We start from the raw sequence: 18,829 nt of genomic DNA on the forward strand, positions 1-18,829 counted from the left end.
CTGCAGCTGGGGCAAATCCCCTTCTCCCAGAATCGGGGCTGGACCTGCCGTGGGGCAGAAATCCTGGGTGGGTATGCAAAAAAAATCCTGGGTGGGTATGGGGACTTTGGTCAACTGAATTATTATTTTCATACTTTTTTTTCACGTGGGATAAAGAGTCAGTCGGGAGCCTGGTAGGTTAGGGTTAGGGTTGGGGTTGGGGTTTGGGTTTAGGGTTAGGGGTTAGGGGTTTAGGTTTAGGGTTAGGGGTTTGGGGTTAGGGTTTGGGGTTAGGGTTTGGGGTTAGGGTTTGGGTTTGGGGTTAGGGTTTGGGGTTAGGGTTTGGGGTTAGGGGTTAGGGTTAGGGTTAGGTTTAGAGTCGGGAGCCTGGTAGGGAGACTGTTTTGAGACCTGCTGAAAGGTGGGCTAAAAGTGGCAGATGCAGAAGAACATGGTGATAATTGTGATATATCTTGACAGCACTTGAAAGCGTTTTCCTTATGGCAAACAATCCTGCAGCTCGTTAACGCTGCTCCTTTCTTTGCGGAGACTTTCTGGAACTCTGGTCAATCCGTTCGGTTCCCAGCTTGTTCATGGACCATGGAGCCCAGCTCCTCAAATTCTTCAAAAGTCCGGGTGGCTTTTTCTTTGTGCCTCTAGGATGTAGCAGCTTTCCACGCTGGGTTTTTTTTCCATGATGTTTTTCCAGGCAGCTTCTCTGCCGGTTTGTCGGCTGCAGAACACGGGCAGTGGGAAGATTCCCAACCGGACCGACGTCTTCCATGGGCTGAGTGGGATTTTCCGAACATTTCACATTCCCAAACCTGAACCAACTCAACTTGCTTTGGAAATATGCAAGCTGTGGTGCTTTTCTAAATAACTGCACATATTTTATCGTTGCATATTTAAGTATTTAGCTTGATACTTGTAATTGCACACACACCTGCATAAATAAACAGAGAATGTAAATAACTAACTGCACATATTTTATCATTGCATATTTAAGTATTTAGTTTCATACTTGTAATTGCACACACACCTGCATACATAAACAGAGAAAGGGACACATAACCTATCATGACAGATGCCATTCTGTACCTCAGGAGTCATTATGGTTTTGTAAAGATGGAAGCAAAAGATAAGAAAAAAAAGACATATATGGTCCCTTTTTTGGTGGCCTGTAGACAATGGACAATACTAGAATTTCTTTAACCAATTTGTTTTCTCCATAAATTCCAAATCTGCCTCAACTCTGGTACATTTTATACTTGGATACTCTCATACAGGTTTTTTTAGGTAGCTCTTTATTATGCCTTTGCAATCTGTTACCCTGCAATTACAACAGGGCATCGTGTTGGGAGCAGCTAAGCAGAGTGAGCTGTCTATAAAATTCCCATAATCAGGTTTTCACTGGGATAAGAAGTTTTACAGGATCTTCAGCGCAGGAGCAGAGAGGTCTGGGGGGGAGCAGGGCTGGATGAAATCTGTGCTAAGGGGAGGCGAGGTGCAAGCAGCAGAAGTCCTGGTGGGGGACTCACAAAATGAGCATTTGGTGACCGATGCCTTTATTATTATTTTTTTTCATCGCTAAGTCAGCTTCTACTGAAGTAGCCTTGAAGGTATCTGTATGCCTTTACTTGCTTACAGGTAAAGAGTGTGTATATATATATATATATATATATGTTAGAGACCCCAAACGCATCCCTTGACACTCTTCCTTCCTGCAGAAAGTAAATTAAAGCTTTGCAGATGGACCCGACATTTCCATTCCCTATCAGCAGCACCGCTCTGAGCTCTGGAAGCGGAAAACCTGGATTAAACTGAGTGGAAAAACAGGGAAGCAGCTTGGCTGGTCTGGCAAGGGCTAGACCTAACCCTAACCCTAAACCCTAACCCTAAACCCTAACCCCTAACCCCTAACCCTAACCCTAACCCTAACCCTAGCCCTAAGTGTTGTGACCAACTCCGTCGTTCTGAGGGATGCAAAATGCTGAGCCAGCTTCGTTAGCTAAAACGCTTTAGGTGGCTTTAATGTTTTCCTGGCTTAAATGAGGCCGAGGATAGACTTTTTGACGTGTTGAGGGGTTTTTTTGGGGGGGGGAGGTGGTGGTAGTTGATAAAGTGCATAGGGAAATAAATTTCTTGCGTGTACTTGAAAATCCTTATTTTTGTCTGCATCCCGCTTATATGTTTGGAGAGTCTCGTCGTCAGGAGGAGGTGGAATCTTGTTGTCAGAGAAGGAAGCAGAAGGATCCTGGGGTGTTTCTATATCCTTATTTTATATCCTTATATAAAAGCTCGGCAGAGCTTTCACAACCGGCTGCAGCGAGTTTGCAAGCAGGAGAGCCCCAGCCGGCGTGCTCTGCGTGCAAGGGGCACCCCAAAATTGGGGAAAAAGAGCCGTCTTCCCCAGCACGCGCTTCACGCCGTGCCGTTGGAGGAACGGGGAGCCGGCGCGGCCGCGGCGCTTGCTGCGTGCAATTAGCTACTTGGCACTGCTGCTGCATCCGTGGGAGACGTTTTGCTGTTTTCCAGGGAAAGCTTTTATTCGAGGTTGACTTTTGATTTCTTTTTCTGAGGGAGGAGAAATTAATGACCACCCTCGTTTCTGTTGCGGGATTTATTATATTTTTGCAATTGCAGGATTTGCAGGAAATTGCGGGATTTATTATAATTTTGCAATTGCAGGATTTGCAGGAAATTGCGGGATTTATTATGTTTTTGCAATTGCAGGATTTGCAGGAAATTGCGGGATTTATTATATTTTTGCAATTGCAGGATTTGCAGGAAATTGCAGGATTTATTATATTGACAAAAGATCAGAAAGAGCCAGGAACTTCGTCATGTTCGAATGGCTTTCAAAAACAATATTTCTAAATGTCAAGTGAATGTGCTCTGGGAACGATGCGATTCAAGGACCCGGTATGAACATCAAATCGTATCTGCTGCCACAAGGACTTGCGGGATTCTCTTAGGCAAACGCAGTGGTGAGACTTAGAGTTTATTTCAGTTTTTTTCCCATCTTTCTTCTAAAAGAAAAGTTTTATTTTTCTCATGCCTGTCCTCGCCGCAAATGCAGACCAAACCTGTCTGAGATGGCAGATATTAAAAATGAAACCCTCATGAATGAGAAACGTAGCCTGCATTTTTTATGATGGAGGTAAAAGTAAACCCGTTTACTTTTAAAAAAGTAAATATTTTTTTAAAAGTGCCTATTTTTAAAAAAGTAAATGACTAAGTAGGTGGGATGTAGGTATCGATAAATATTTATTCCAAAGAAGTCATCTCTCAACTGAATTGGAAATGGTCTCATCCCTTTAGGCAATTAAAAATCAGTGTTTGTTTTTGCAGAGCGGAGGTAACATTTTCCAGTCGCTTTTGGAACGTGTCCACCCTCAAATGAAAAGTTTTGCTGCTGCATGGCATTTTTTTTTTTTTTTCAGAGTAATTGCACTGAAAGGACACTCTGATTTATAGGATGGACTGTAATGAAGTCCATCATTAAAACTGTCCTTTCAATTCTTCTGAATTCTGAATTCTGAATTCAATTCTGATTTCAATTCCTGCCTCAGTTTCATTTTGGCTCTCACTTTCCTTTCGGCCCTCACATTCAGTTTTTTCAAGAATTGAAAAAAAAAGGAGAATGCTGATCCCAGGGTTTTTCTGGGGTTTAAGGCTGTCGGTGCCTGCTGAAGCCAGTCCCCGTTTGTCCATTTGGAAATTGGAATTTTCCCATTTGTCTTTGGGAATCTTGGACACAGCGCCACATGGAGCAGAACAGCGACGGCCGCGTCAAGCTGTGAAACGCCGGGGTTGCCCCGTCCTGCATGCGCTCGGGGGGGGGGGATGTCGTGTGGTGGCCAGAATATTGGTTTAATAATATATTAAAACAATTTTATTGGTTCAATTTATAAATAAATTTATATATTATAAATATTTACTTATTATAAATATTTATAATATTTATTTATAATATTTATTTCTATCATAAATATAAATAAATAAATTTATAAATATTAAACCAATATATCTTATATATTCTGATAAGTTAAAATTTGATATAAGCTGGGTTTGATCCAAAGGTGAAGACTGTAGAATATCGGGGTTTGAAGCTCACAATGGAGTCGTCGAAACTTAGGAACGTACAAAATGTGCTGTATACAGAAACTAAGAAAATAAGGATTGTCTAAAATATAGAAACTTCGACCAATTTGTAGTGTTTTGTCCTAAGAAACTAAGAGAGATCGTTATGGACCTTAGTTCTGTTGCTTAGAAACCCCACTTGGATCAAGATTCCAGTTAGTGGAATTCAGTAAGATTAACCAATGAATGTTTTAGTATAAGAATATGATGAGGTGGTGGGACTGAGGGCCAATCACTAGAAACGCTAAATTCAAGAATTAACATTGAATGGACTTTTATGTCAATCTAATACATGATGGCGAAAATCGTACTGTGCAGAATCGCATAAGAGAGGTCAACTCTCGGACAAAGTGAGGAAGACTATTGAAGACCACCAGAGGGCTTCTGAAGACCACCGGAGACTTCCCCACGCCTGCGTAAAAGGGACATTTGCATATGCTAATGATTGATCGGACAGTTGACGATTATGTATGGCATTTCCCAGAAATCTACTGAATATGTATAACAGGCTAAAGGGGGGGTGGAAATGGATTTTCCTGCTGCGTACGCGGACCCTGACTCCGGTGGAGCGGGTGCGGCAGAACGCGTGGACCACGAGGGCCACCATCGCTCGGCTTCGTATTGCCAAAATCGTGGGAAATAACGGATCCTTATCCATTATTATATTGGATATTATATATTATAATATTATATATTATTATAATGGATCAAAATATGTCTGTGATGGTGCTCATTTATGATGCAGCCTTGATTTTGTTAATCGTTACTTTAATCGTTCTTTTAATACTTGTTTTTTGTCCTGGTAAATGCCCGTCATCTATTTACCCATGTCACCTATCGTCTTCTTCTGATCCCTCAGAACCATCCAATCGGTCTACAGCATGTTCTGGTTTTGTAAAGTTCGTTAAATTTGAGCATGTTCTGGTTTTGTAAAGTTCATTAAATTTAAGCATGATATATCTGTTAGCTGATGTTAATTAAATGTTCTCAGTTATTGGATGTTGTTGTTTAACTTAGAAACGTTAGGAAAATATCATTAAGTAGACTTGAAAATGTTATAGTTAGAAGAAGATGTTTGTAATTAGCATAACCATCATGTGATACTTTTATTTGTTTTCCATGATCATTTGAATCTTCCATACCGGTGAAGAGGGAGCCTCGGAAAACCACTTCTGCTGTATGGAATCTATATCTCCTGCGCTATTTCTTTCCTTTCTTTCTCTCTCTCCCTCTCTCTTTCCTGCCCCCGTGGAGAACCATCCCTGAGACAGTGATATAGAGCCGTGGGGGGGTGGAAGAGACCGGAAGAGACCGTGTCCGTTGTTTATCTCAACATTAAACCACCCACGGACACCAACAGAGCGACCATCGGGACCCAAAGACCGGAGGTCTCCCGTCTTCTGAGGAACCGGAATGTGGAGCGAATTCCAAGAAACTTTCACCCAACCCCTGCGCGTGCGCCCAGACCTGCGGTCAGCAAGACGGAGGAGACTGGAGACCCCTCAAGACCACCCAAGACTCCTGGAGAACCCTCAGGGATGACATTGGGCATGTGCACCACCACCCTAACCCTAACCCTAACCCTAACCCTAAATTTTGTTGAAGCCAAATGGCTCTTGGAAGAAGAAGTCTGGATCTACAACAAGGCGACCCAATAAAAGAGCAGAAACGACCAGCGTTGGATGGAATGTTCTCCCACCGGACTTGAAGATGAGTCGGACGGTCGGAACGCCACAGATCCGTGGTGGGAGCTGTTGTGACTAACTCTTCCTTTATTTTCTTTATTTCTCTCTTTCCCTTGCATTGGTGAACCTGTTGTCAGGAAAATCAAGTTACTTGACGCCGGTTTGAGTCTTAATTCTGTTCCTGAGAATCCAAGTCAAACCTCACCCCGGTCTTTGACTGGTGCGTGACTGTCACGGTAGAGACGGACACGACGAGTCATAGATCGTGCAAAACGGTGACTTTATTGTTCTAACACCCCTTTTTATCCCCTTTTTTAGAGTAGGTGTTAGTATAGGATTGGTTTGATCAGTCACTAACAATTCATGATCGGTGACTTCATTAGGACGGTTCTTCTTATCACTATCTTGGTTTTATATCGGTCTTCTCGGATCTTTCCGGACTCTCCAGGATACACTCCAAGCTGCTCAAGGTCGCGCTGTTCTCCAACCGTCAGGAATTCCGTAGACTCGTTGCATCCCCCGACAATTCCCCCTTTTTGTATTTGTGCTAAAAATATTGTCCCGGCCGCCCTCCGCAGGGCCCTTTGCTGAAAAGACAGGGCAACATTCGAAGCGCAGTTACCACCACCAGGAGAATGACCCCCACGGTCTCGAGCGGAGATATCCACCATCCAGACCATCCCCAACCCTCCAACATCTTGGTCAGCCCATCTCATTCATCGCTTTCTGTCAGCTTCCTGACTCCCTTCGTTAATTGTGGAATATGACTGAAAATGGATTCAGAATGATGGGATCGATTCATACGACACACCCCTTCCAACTCATCGCAACCGCGTCCTTGTGCTAAAAGCAAGAAATCGATTGCAGCTCTATTTTGTAGCGCAGCATGTCTAACACGACCAACATCAGTTAGAAGGCCACTTAACGCTAACGAGGTCACCTTAGATTGCTTACGAAGCCAACATCCTAATTTATTTAAAGTTCTTCAGGCATTTGCGACGCCAACTCCTGGTGCCAATACGGAGGCTGCTAAAATCCGGCCTCGATTCCAGAATTCAACATCATCTTGACAGGAACTGCTCAACCGACGAACAGACCTTTGGACTCGTCAATGTTTTCGAGTCACGTTCAGAATCATTAACATATTTGGTGTTAATAATGTGAGGTGGCCTCCATTCGGTTTAGATGGAATGCCTCCCCAGGCACGATCTCCACGGATTAAAAACACACCGGGAGGCAGCGCAAAAGGAACAACAGAAGATCGTGAAGCATTAGGTATAATTAGGTATAATTACACCGTGCAGTTGCGTCGCGATAGAGACTACGAGTCGCGTTAACATTTTGGCCTCGGCGAGCAGTATTGCCGTACGAGTAATTAAAAAACCACACAAGCATCTGTCATTACAGATCCTAATAATTCTAACTCTTGGGGTTCCTGGTGAAAGATGCGCATACGCATGATCCCGGTTGTTTGTACGACTTTTTGGAGAATTACAGAGATTTGGGATCTGCAGCGGGTTCGCCCAGGTGTCCACAGGTCGTCCTACCAAGCACGTCGAGAATGGATTTTCAGGGGTCGCGGTGGCGAGACACAAGGTGTCCTGGTGTGTCACGTTTGCTAAAGTGACCCAAACGTTTTGTTGAGGTGGTGAGACCCCCCATCCTTCCCCCCGAGGCAGGTTCCAATCCGGGCCGGACACACCGAGCAGGAACCCAGCGAGGACCAGCGTCTGTGGAAACACCAGCAGAACCCCTTCCCCAGGTTAATTGCTCACACGGTCCACTCCGCTGACCAGTAATTAAATCTCTAACGTGGACTTTGATACCTTCTGTAAATTCTGTGTTGAACAGAGAGAAGTGTTGACAAAGGGAAGAATTATCCCCATCCTGGAGAAAGTGAAGAACATCAACTGCTTTATCTAAACACGCCTCTGGTGGTTCCCCAACCATTCCCCCTTTTGGTTTTTGAAGCTGCTGCTTCAACGTGCCACGTGCGCGCTCAACCATCGCTTGTCCTGGTGGGGAATGGGGAATTCCTGTGACATGATTAAAAAATGTTTAAACTTTTCGTGAAGCATATGCTGGGCCGTTGTCTGTTTTAATTTGGCACCCCAAGCATAGAGAAAGCCTTTTGGAAATGTTGAATTACATCTTTTCCTGTTTCTCCATGATGTGCTGTTGCTACCAAAGCGTGAGAATAAGTATCAATAGAAACATGAACGTATTTTTGTCTGCCAAATTCATTGATATGAGTAACATCAGATCGCCAAGTCTGTAAAGCTCGTCTACCTCTGGGATTAGTACCAAAATACACTGGAGCGTGAATTCCTCGGCAATCGGGACAAGCAGCTCCAACAGAGCGAGCTTCAGCATGGGACAAACCAAACTGCCTTCGTCAAGCTGGAAAACCTTGATGAAAAAATTGATGTGATCATATAGCTTGTTGCTCGATGTTAGGAACAGTGGTCAGAGCCATAGCAGAAACAAGAGCATCCGCTCTGGCATTCCCTTCCGTAGAAAACCCTGGTCAAGTGGGATGACTCCGGATACGCACGATAAAATAAGGTTCTGTCCGTAGTTGAATACTTTTCCAGAGTTCTAAAAGCACATCAAATAATAATTGATTGTCTGCCATGGTCAAAGCCACTTTGTCTAGTCGAGAAACCAAATTAGCTCCATACGCTGAGTCAGTTACAATATTTACAGTATTTATTAACATTTGTAATTTACAATTTGTAATTTATATAAATGTATAAAATGTATAAAATGTATAAAATATATTAAAATGTAATTTTTATAATTTACAATGTAATTTACAATATTTACATTGCTCGCAGCTCTACCACTTGTGGAGAACCATTTTGATGTCCTACTTTGCTGTTCCAGTAATTGTTCTCCTACCAGACTACTGCTGCTTTACCCATTTTTCCAGAACCATCTGTGAAGACAGTAGGGCCTTTCACAGGTTCCAGCTGGCTGAAGTTTTTCTGACCCAATGGTGTTTCTTGAGCAAATTTCAGGAGCGGGTGCGACGGTAGAGGATACGAGATCTGGCCTTGAAAACCCGCCAGAGCCGCTTGCAGCTCGGAATTGTAATTTACCACCAAATTGGTAATTTACCACCAATTTACCTCTGCCTCTGTAATTTACCATAGGTGGTGTAATCGTAATTTTGAACAGCGAAAACAATTGTCGCTGGATCACGGCCCATTAGTTCTACACATCGTTTTCTGGCTTTTATGATGACATCAGCAATAAGTTCAAACAAGCCAGGAGCGGTTTTTCGTGGCTGGAATGACAAAAACATCCATTCTGAAATATGTCATGGGTCATCCCACTCAGAATTCCACTGCACCAAAGCACCAAATGGCCCAGTTTTGTCAATTAGTACAAAGAATTGGACCAATTGAGACAGATCGATTCCAGAAACAAATTTCTTGTCTAAACATTGTTCCACCATGTGAATTACATTGAACGCTTCCTTCTTTAATATTCTGGGTTCTGCCGGATCATTGGAATGTTTTAAGAAGTCCAATAGAGGTTGTAACTGTGAATTGGTCAGTCCGAGATAGGGCCTGATCCAGTTCAAGGATCCCATTAATTTCTGTACATCACTGAGGGTCTTAACCGCAAGGTTGAGTTTCACAGGTTGGGGCACAACCTGCGTGTTTGGAATTGTCATTCCCAAATATTTCCATGGTGCTATTATTTCTTGCACTTTTCCAGGGCCAATAACTAACCCGTATTGTTGTAGCGAATTCCTGGCCAAATTTTTCATGTCCTTCAACCGCTCCTTGTTGTCTGATGCTAACAGAATGTCATCCATATAGTGATAACGATAACTAGTGGGGAATTTTTCCCTTACAGGTGACAGAGCTTGTGCAACAAACCATCGATAAATGGTCGGTGAATTTTTCATGCCCTGCGGCAGAACATCTCTTTTTGCTGGTTCTGCATGATTGATAGAAGGCACAGAAAATGCAAATTTGTCTTTATCTCGGGAAGCTAATGGAATTGTAAAAAAACAATCCTTAAGGTCCATGACGATGATTTCCCCATCTTGAGGGATCATGGCAGGTGAAGGCATGCCCGGTTGCAGAGCCCCCATCGTGGCCATGACAGCATTGAATTGCCGCAGGTCGTGCAAAAATCGCCATTTACCTGATTTCTTTTTGATCCCAAACACCGGAGTATTCCATGGACTGTGAGATGGTTCCATGTGTCCGGCAGTCAGTTGTTCTGCTACCAATTCTTGCAGGGCCTTGATTTTTTCAATTGGTAGGGGCCACCGATCCACCCACACAGGGTTATTTGTTCACCAGGTTAAAACAAGCATGGGTTGTTTTAACACACGTGGCCCCCGTCAAAAATCCGTGGTAATTCTCACCCCCCACTGCGACAAGCGATCCCTCCCCCATAAATTGAGGGGAGCCGCTGTCACGCATGGTTTAACGACCGCTTGTTGGTCCTCAGGATTGGTGACAAGAACTGGACTGGCTGCCGTCACATATGGTTTAACAACTGCTTGTTGGTCCTCAGGATTGGTGACCAGAACTGGACTGGCTGCCGTCTCAGCTCGTGTGGATCCTCCCAGCCCCACTCCTCCCATCCCAGCCTCCTCTGTCGGCCAGGTCGATGGCCACAGATCGTCAGCGATAATAGTCATGTCGGCGATAATAGTCACGTCGGCTCCGGTGTCCAGGAGCCCCGCAAGCCTTACTGTCGTCGGCGATCTTCCGTGATTCGTCAGATGTGGTCGGGATGACGAGACAGTCTGAGACCGGCAGAACCGAGGGGGTCCCGCAGAGCCGAAGCCTCCATCGCATCGCCGTCGCTGTTCTGCTTTGGAAATAGAACTCGAAAAAGGAACGAGTTGAGCAATATGACAACCCCTTTATACCAATAACCGCAATATAATATTGTGCAATATATTGCACAATATATACAACATAACAATCCCTTTAGGGATTGTTACTGGTGGGTAGGGGGTCGAAACCATCGCGCCAATTTGACCTGTAAAATCAGCATCGATAACTCCCACGTGTACAATTATTCCATTTAACGTGCTAAATGATCTTCCCAATAGCGACACGCTCAGTCCTCGTCCGATAGGACCCCTTGCATTAAGAAGGACCTTAACGATGTCGTTAGTGACTCGAGTGACTGTGTCGGCGGTGGAGACATCCAGCCCTGCTGAGCCAGCTGTTATAAGCGGCGACGAACCATCGTACGCCAGCCCATGGATAATCCAATCAAAGTTAATTAAAGCAAGCAACAAACAGGCAAAACAGTGCTGGGCGGTCGGGGAGTCTCCGCTCTACCAACAGCGCGCGCCCCCCCCCCCCCCCCCCAGAGTTTTATAGTTTTTTATAGTTTTATAGTTTTATAATAACTTTTATAATAACTTTTTAATGACTTTTTAATAATAACTTTTAGAATAACTTTTTAATAACTTTTTATAATAACTTTTTATAATTTTTTTTTAATAATAACTAAGTTTTATAATGACTTTTTATAGTTTTTTTGTTCCCAGGTTACAGTCTAGGGTCCGGGCTCACGTGGGCTTGTTTAGTCTGTCCTGCGATTGCACGCCCTGTTGCTGGGGGAGTCGTGGGATGAAGGCTGCCGTCTTCCTCCGTGTTTTTTGTTTGTCACCTGGAGCATGCCCACCTTAATTAAAATCCCTCCTTATTAGGCATGGAAAGCCAACACATCTTGTTCACTTCCCCAGACATTGTAGTTACGATGTTTCCAATCTGCCTGCAAGGGCGAACACTGCCCTGCAGAAACGAACACATGATGCAAGGCTTACAGAACTGGTGTGATCAACAAACATATAAAATAAATTTATCACAGATGGAATGGCAATTTATGGTCATGGTTACCTGGAGCAGCATGGGTAAAACAGCTTCTGTTATGTGCATTTGTCACTTTGATGTTTGTGCCATGTGCTATTCCTTGTTTTATTCAATTAATGCAACACGTGGTATCGAGTATGCAATTTGTACCTGTTGCTTCGGTGCAAAACAGATTCGTGTGGTTGGCCAATCAAAGCGCACGACTGTATCACTTTTTTAGGAACATGTGCTCTGGGCTGGGGCATGGAACTGCATTGGAACCTCGCATTCAGGTTGGTCAGACCACGATCGCTAGCTCTGTAGTTAACCAAAATGTACATTTTTCTCATAGTTAACTTAGCGACAGTTGCTTTGTTAGTCATTACTATATGTATGTCTTGGTTTTGTAAGTGTCCCGGGTGGTTTTGGGATTTTGTGGCTGTCGTTTTGTTGGTTTTTGCCACATTTTTCCTTGTGGTATGTATGTGTTGGTTTCGTAAGGGTCCGCGTCAACCGTCTTGTAATTGTACTTGTTCATATGGACAACGACCTTCTCCTCCTCCCCATTCCGAAAGACCAGGAACACCATCCTTAGGCTCGGACGAGGTCACCTTTCAGTAGGCATTGTTATCATTGTTTTCTTATTAAGTGTTTAGGTAAAATAGTGGTTAGGTGTTGTTATATAAGGTTACTGTTTAGTTGTTATTAAGTGTTTAGGTAAAATAGTGGTTGGGTGTTGCTATATAAGGTTACTGTTTAGTTGTTAAATATGGAAATTTGTAGGAAAAGCCTCTAGGCCCAAAATAAGGAACAGTTTTCCCGCCGCGCATGCGGACTTCAACACCGGCAAACTGCGTGGACGGAGACCATTTTGTAGCGTACGCCAGCAAAATGACGGAGTATGACTACGTGTTCGCGCTGATTCCCATTTATTACATAGCCTTTGAGTTAATAGCGGTTATCTTAATTGTTCTTTTAATACTTCTTTTTTGTCCTTGTCGCTGTTCACCATGCGAATGACCATTATGTTTCTTTTATTGATTTTTTGTGACCCTGAGATATGTTTTAGCATTGTAGAGTCACTTGAATTTATAATAGTTAATTGTCACGGTATGTTAAGTAGATGATGCGTTAATAGCGGTTTAGCCATTGGATAAGATAATTGTTAAATGTGTTTTAATGTTATAGAGTTAGCTAAGTTTAGAATAAAAGTTGATGTTAAGTAGATGTTGCTAGTTATTGGATATTGTTGTTTAACCTGTTTAGAAATGTTATAAGATAATTGTTATGATATTGTTGATCGTTTATATTGTTGCCGAATGTAGAAGTATTGTAGTAGTCTCAAAAAGCCAAATCATTTTATTTTGTTGTTTTACCATGGAAATTTATTAACTTGGTTATGTCGTTGTAGCATGTACCTCTTCCCTCTTTCTCTCTCTATACCTTTACTTTCTACGCCACCACGAGGGCAGCAATGTCGAGCCACGGGGTGGATGTAAGAGACTGCGTTGGAACTGCTGACTCGACATCGCTGACATCGTTACCAGGGAGTGCGCACAGGCTGTCCCCGAAGAAAGCCACCGCATCCGCAACAGCCGAGCTGTGCCTGCCCACCAACATGAGGTGAGAAACCACCACGAGCACCTGGGCATGCGCCCATGGAAGAACAAGGGGTGGCACGCGGAATAATGAGTTTGTAGAAATCGTGGACTTTTCCGAGAAACCGTGGGGACTGGGATGGTAAAAAAAGGACGGCGTACTCCCCTCCCTCCTGGCGCACGCAACGAGTGACCTGGACATTGGGAGACCACTGAAGGAGGTGAAGGAGATGAAGAAGGAGAGAAGGAGATGAGCTGAGGAACCCGACCCCCCGTCACTGGTGTCGGAGGCGACTCGGCGGGACGTTGTTGGCTTCGTGGTGGTAACGAGTCTTGCTACCTCTTCTCCGTTCTCTTGCTTAGGTCTGCCTCTTCTCTTTCTTCCTCACTTCGTTTCTATCGCAGTTATTGGTTGTTATAGGAAATAAACGTTGGAAGGTTGTACAGCACTCGACCTCGTTTGTGTCTTCATCTCACTCTCGGGATCATTTAACAACCCTCCCCAATATTGGGTCGGGACAGGCGCATAATGACGATCGTCCCCAAGTTATTACTAAACAGGTTCCATTTACTGAGTTTTAGCAAAATTAAGGAAGGATTTTGCACGGACTCCAAAGCGATCAGAAACAGAATAGGTTTGGAGAGTCTCATCGTCAGGAGGAGATGGAATCTTGTTGTCAGAGAAGGAATCAGAAGGATCCCGGGGTGTTTTTATATCCTTAATTTATATCCTTATATCACCTTATATAATGCCTATGTCAATAATGCATCATGTTAGTCATGTAAGTTGCACCTCTCTGTGTTACAGCGTGTTGCAGGTAGGAAAGTCAGTTTATTACACCTAATCAAACAATTACAACACAGTTCCCAGGCAGGCAGCTGATGAAAGATTGGAATAATAAATTGAAACTTCCAAGCCAAAAATTGCAGATAAAAAAGCCAATTGCAAAGAAAGGCTGTTGGCTAAAATTAGGCCAGCCAAGATTCATTTCAGGGAGTCACATATAAGAAGTTTGGAAGCTGTTTCCACTGCGACATCTAAAGATAATCCTTTGTGCCTTATAAAAGCTTGTAAGAGAAATGCTTTTTATATATTTAAAAATGAAAAAAAAAAAGTTCCTCTTCAGGAACGGTTTTGTTTCACCCAAGTTAACTAAACATTGGTGCTACTTTAAATCTATACCATGATATGTATTTATATCCTTATTTTATATAAGGATACATGTTACAGGTGTGCTTCTAATTACCAGTAATTATCAGGCCTCATGGTCGTTGACACCAAGGGCAGCAGATTGGGCCGGGGGGCTGAACCTTTTGGAGAGGGGAGACCCCCTCGCTAGAATAGGTAGAAATGGGTAGAAAATGGGCAAAAGGTGGCTCGTTGGCAGATGATGGATGATTGGGAGCTGAAATCTCACCAGGGTTCTCCAAGGATGATGCCTGTGGATCCAGAATGGATGACTTCTCCAATCCAAGGACTTCCAAATTCTCTAAAACCCATTGGGATCAAACTCCAGGGGAAGATCCCAAATAGCAGACAGTGTTCCAGCTGCTCTAGAGGGAGGAACGACCCCCAGTCGCTGGAGAAAAGTGTGGACGTGGGGGGAAGCAGCCCAAGAGCTCATTAACTTTGGGAGGAAATAGGGTCCCGTGGGTGGATCCTGGCCAAGACCTGAAAGCCCTACGAGCCACGGAAGAAGGCGAGGGGTGGTCAGCGCCGGTCAAGAGAAAAAAGAAAAAAAAAAAGAAAAAAAAGAAAAAAAAAGAAAAACAAAAAGAAAAAAAAAATCGGTCTGATTGACTGATGCTGGGAGAGGGAAGTCCCAAAGCCGCCAGGAATGGTGGCAACTGGGGCTCCAGAGAGGTGTTCCCCAAGATCCAACGGATGGGCTTCCAACCCAGAAGTTGGAGAAACTTGTCCAAAAATGGCAAAAAGTCAATTTGGAACCAGCCCCTAGTGCCCTACTATGGATAGACCTCGGGGAAGAAGCTGAGGAAGAAACAAAGGCGATGGGAAACCAGATCCTCCGTTCCCCAAAGGTGAGGGGGGAAATGGAGGATGGATGTTGATAAGAAATGGAGGATGGATGTTGATGAGAAATGGAGGATGGATGTTGATAAGAAATGGAGGATGGATGTTGATAAGACAACTCACCTTCCATTGGAGAGGGGATTTACCGATTCCTGGGGCTGTAGGGCCAGAGAAAAAAACAGTTTTAATTGATATGGGGGCACAAATCCCCACACTGAGGTGGACTGAGGCAGAGCAACGTGGAATTTCGACCTTTTGTCTGAAAACCAAATTAACTGAAATGCTTTGGGGGAAACCCAATCGGTCCCCATGGGAACAGGGACGCCTTTGGGATGCAGTTCCCCAGGTCAACGATTGTTGGGGAAGAAATGGAGAAATGCATTTTGTCCTAAACCCCTGACTTTCACCCCAGACTCTCAGTGGTCCCGGAGAACCAGCTTTTTCTCCTGGACAGCCAGTCCTGGTAGAACCACCAACCATCGGAGCCGTTCCTTCTGTGCTCGCCAAACACCTAAAGAAATCTGCTTGGAAAGCAAAAGATGGAAAAGAACATCAAATCCACACCGGGTGGATTATTCCATCCTTCTCATAACCATCTGCTTCTGGTTCCTTGGAGCGACCCAAATCTGTTTTTTTTATTTTTTCCAGGTGAAATCTTGGAAGTCTGCCTGCAGGAATCCATGAAGCTGCAGATGGTTTGGTTGGCGATTCCTTCGTTAATATTTATGGGGTGTCGTTACAGAACCAAATCCCAGAGGTGTTCCAGCTCGGATTTACTCTTCCGGAGAAAAGTTCGTTAGAACTCCAGGAACATTGGATAAACCGCAGGTTTATAATTAATCATTTCATCCCGATTTGGGCCATTTAATCTCGATTTAATCCCGATTTAAATGGACCAGGGAGGACCCCGAGGGCTCCTCCTGCCTCCCCCGGGGAAGCCCCGCCCACTCTCAGCCCCGCCCACCAGATGCCAGGACCCACCCCCTCACCCCAACACCACCCCAGCTCCACCTCCCACCCCGACCCTGACCCCGCCCAAGCCCCGCCTCCTTTTCCCAGGCAGCCACGCCCCCTTGGCCCACGCAGCCCCGCTTACCCCCTTGGAAACAGAGGGAACCTCTGCTAGGTGCGGCCCCGCCTCCCCGCCCCCTCCCTCCAGAGGCCCCACCCCCTCTGCCAGCAGACCCTACCTCCTGCCAGCAGGCCCCGCCCCTTCCCCAAGCCCCGCCCACCACCTTCACACCACTGTAGCAGCGTTCCCCAGCAGATACCCCCCCAGGTCCCCCTGCCCCTCACCCCCAGGCCCCGCCCACTCCCCCACGGACCCCGCCCATTCCCCCTCAAGCCCCGCCCACCTCATTAGGCTTAGCCCTAAAAGGGGGTGAGTGAGGCCCTTTGGGAGATGGAAGGGGGGTGTGTGTGCCTTTAAAAAGGGACGGGGGAAAGGCCCAGGGGGTGGGGCTACGCCTGGGGGTGGGGCCACGCCCTGGAGGTGGAGCTAAGGCTAAGGCACGGGGTTTGGTCTGGAAGGGGCGGGGCTAAGTCCTAAAAAGGGAGGGGAGAGGCCCTTCGGGAGAGGAGGGGGGTGTATGCTTTTAAAAAGGGACAGGGGGTTGCCGAAGGGGCGGGGCTACGCCTAAGGGGTGGGGCTACACCTTGGGGTGGGGCTACACCTCAGGGGTTGGGCTACACCCAAGGGGCAGGGCTACACCCAAGGGGCGGGGCTAAGGACGCCCCCCGAGGGAAGAAGATTGGGGCAGGGGGAGCTGGAGGGGGCAGAGCTACATGCAGGGGGTGGGGTCAGGCCTCAGGGGCGGGGCTAAGAGCACCCTGGTCTCAAATGGGGAGGGGGCGGGTCTTCCCGGCCGAGGAGGTGGAGCCAAGGTGAAGGGGTGTGTTCTGGTATGGGGGCGTGGCTTCCTCTTGACAGGGGGCGGGGCTAAACGCTCTTGCAGAGGGGAGGACTCAGCATCCCGGGGGCAGGTCTTCCCAGCCCAGAAGGTGGAGCCAAGGCGGGGGTGTGTCCTTCTGGCTGGGGGGCTGGGCTTATCCCATCAGGGGGTGGGGCTAAATGACCCAAACTTGCCAGGGGAAGGACTCAGCGTCCCGGGGGCGGGTCTTCCCGTGCCAGGGGGCGGAGCCCGAGTGGCAGTGGGCATGCCCACCATCAGCCCCCCCCACAACCCCCCCCTCCAGCCGATCCGACGGGAGCTGCCGCCGTTGACGATTCGGACGGGATCAGGACCCCCCCTGGAGGAGGAGGTAAAAAATTTGGGTGTTTTTCTGCCCCATAGATCTATAGGGCGGGGGTGGGGGGAGGGGGATCCAGCCCCCCACCAAGACATCGCGGTCGTTCCTCTCTTCCGGACATTCCCCGGAAGGTTTTCACCCCCCCCGAATTATCACCCCCGCGTCGGAATCCGGCGGTCGTGCGGCGGATCCGATCGTTTCCCTGCCCCATAGAGGTGGGTCCGAGGGGGGGGTCCGGCCTCTCCCCACCCCAAAACAACGAGATTCGCCCCCAAATCCCCGCCCCACGGCGAGATCCGACCTTCTTCGCGCCCCCCGACACCAAAATCCCCCCAACCGCCCCCAAATCCGGGTTCCCACCCGGCTGGGATGAGCCCTCCGGCTTCGGGATCCGACCCGACCCCAAATCCTGGGGGGCTGCCGGGACTCAGGTGGGAACGGGGGGGACGGTGGGAAGGCGGGAGGGTGATTCCCTGGACTGGAAAATTAATTAAATAGCATTAATTTAATTAATTTAAGTAATTAAATAAATGCTGCGGTTGAATCCCCCTTGGGGAAAGCCCGTAGGCTTCAATGAAGACCCAGCCAATGAATTAAGCCAATAATTAATTAAGCCAATAAATGAAGACCCAGCCAATTAATTAAGCCAATAATTAATTAAGCCAATAAATGAAGCCCAGATCTGTTCCCTCTCCAAGGGATTTATTTCAGGTTAACCTTTTAGGGTTAGGGTTAACCTTTAGTTAGGGTTAGGTTAAGTTTATTAAGTTTATTAAGTTAATTAAGTGAGGTTAAGTTTATTTAAGGGATTTCACCTTCTGCAAACGGCAGCTGGAAGACAAAAAGAATTAATCAATGAATGAATTAATCGATTAATTAATTAATTAATCATTAAGATGAGATGAATTAATTCATTAAGATGTTGGGTGCCTAAGGGGAGTTTGCAGGGGCTACGGAGACGTGAGGGGCTTTGGGGCTGTTTCCCTGGAGTTTCTGGGAAAACCATCAGGGATGGATCAACCCGTCCATCCATGTCCGGATTCTCTTCTGGGGGGAGAATCCTGTTCCTTCTCTGCGGCGCTGAGCCCTTGGGGGTTCTGGCGGAGCGGGCGGTGCGGGGAGGACGGCGATTCCTCTCTCCTCACATGCTGTGGGAGGAGAAAGGTAAAAAAAAAACCCAACAAATATTTAAAAAAACATAACTCTGAGTCCTACTGGGCGGCTCGGAAGGCTGGAAATCCTCCCTTAGGCAGAAATGCCTAATTTTGGTTATTTATAGTTATTGTAGTTATTTGTGGTTATTGT

General features: G+C 46.0%; 1 pseudogene; it reads left to right on the plus strand.

Annotated features, from left to right (window-relative positions):
* Window positions 1–12,472: 12,472 nt before the first annotated feature.
* LOC142028054 (uncharacterized) lies at window positions 12,473–17,955 on the plus strand (annotated as a pseudogene).
* The last annotated feature ends 874 nt before the right edge of the window (window positions 17,956–18,829 follow it).

This window comes from Buteo buteo, unplaced genomic scaffold (genome assembly GCF_964188355.1).
Source record: "Buteo buteo unplaced genomic scaffold, bButBut1.hap1.1 HAP1_SCAFFOLD_128, whole genome shotgun sequence".
Lineage (NCBI taxonomy): Eukaryota > Metazoa > Chordata > Aves > Accipitriformes > Accipitridae > Buteo > Buteo buteo.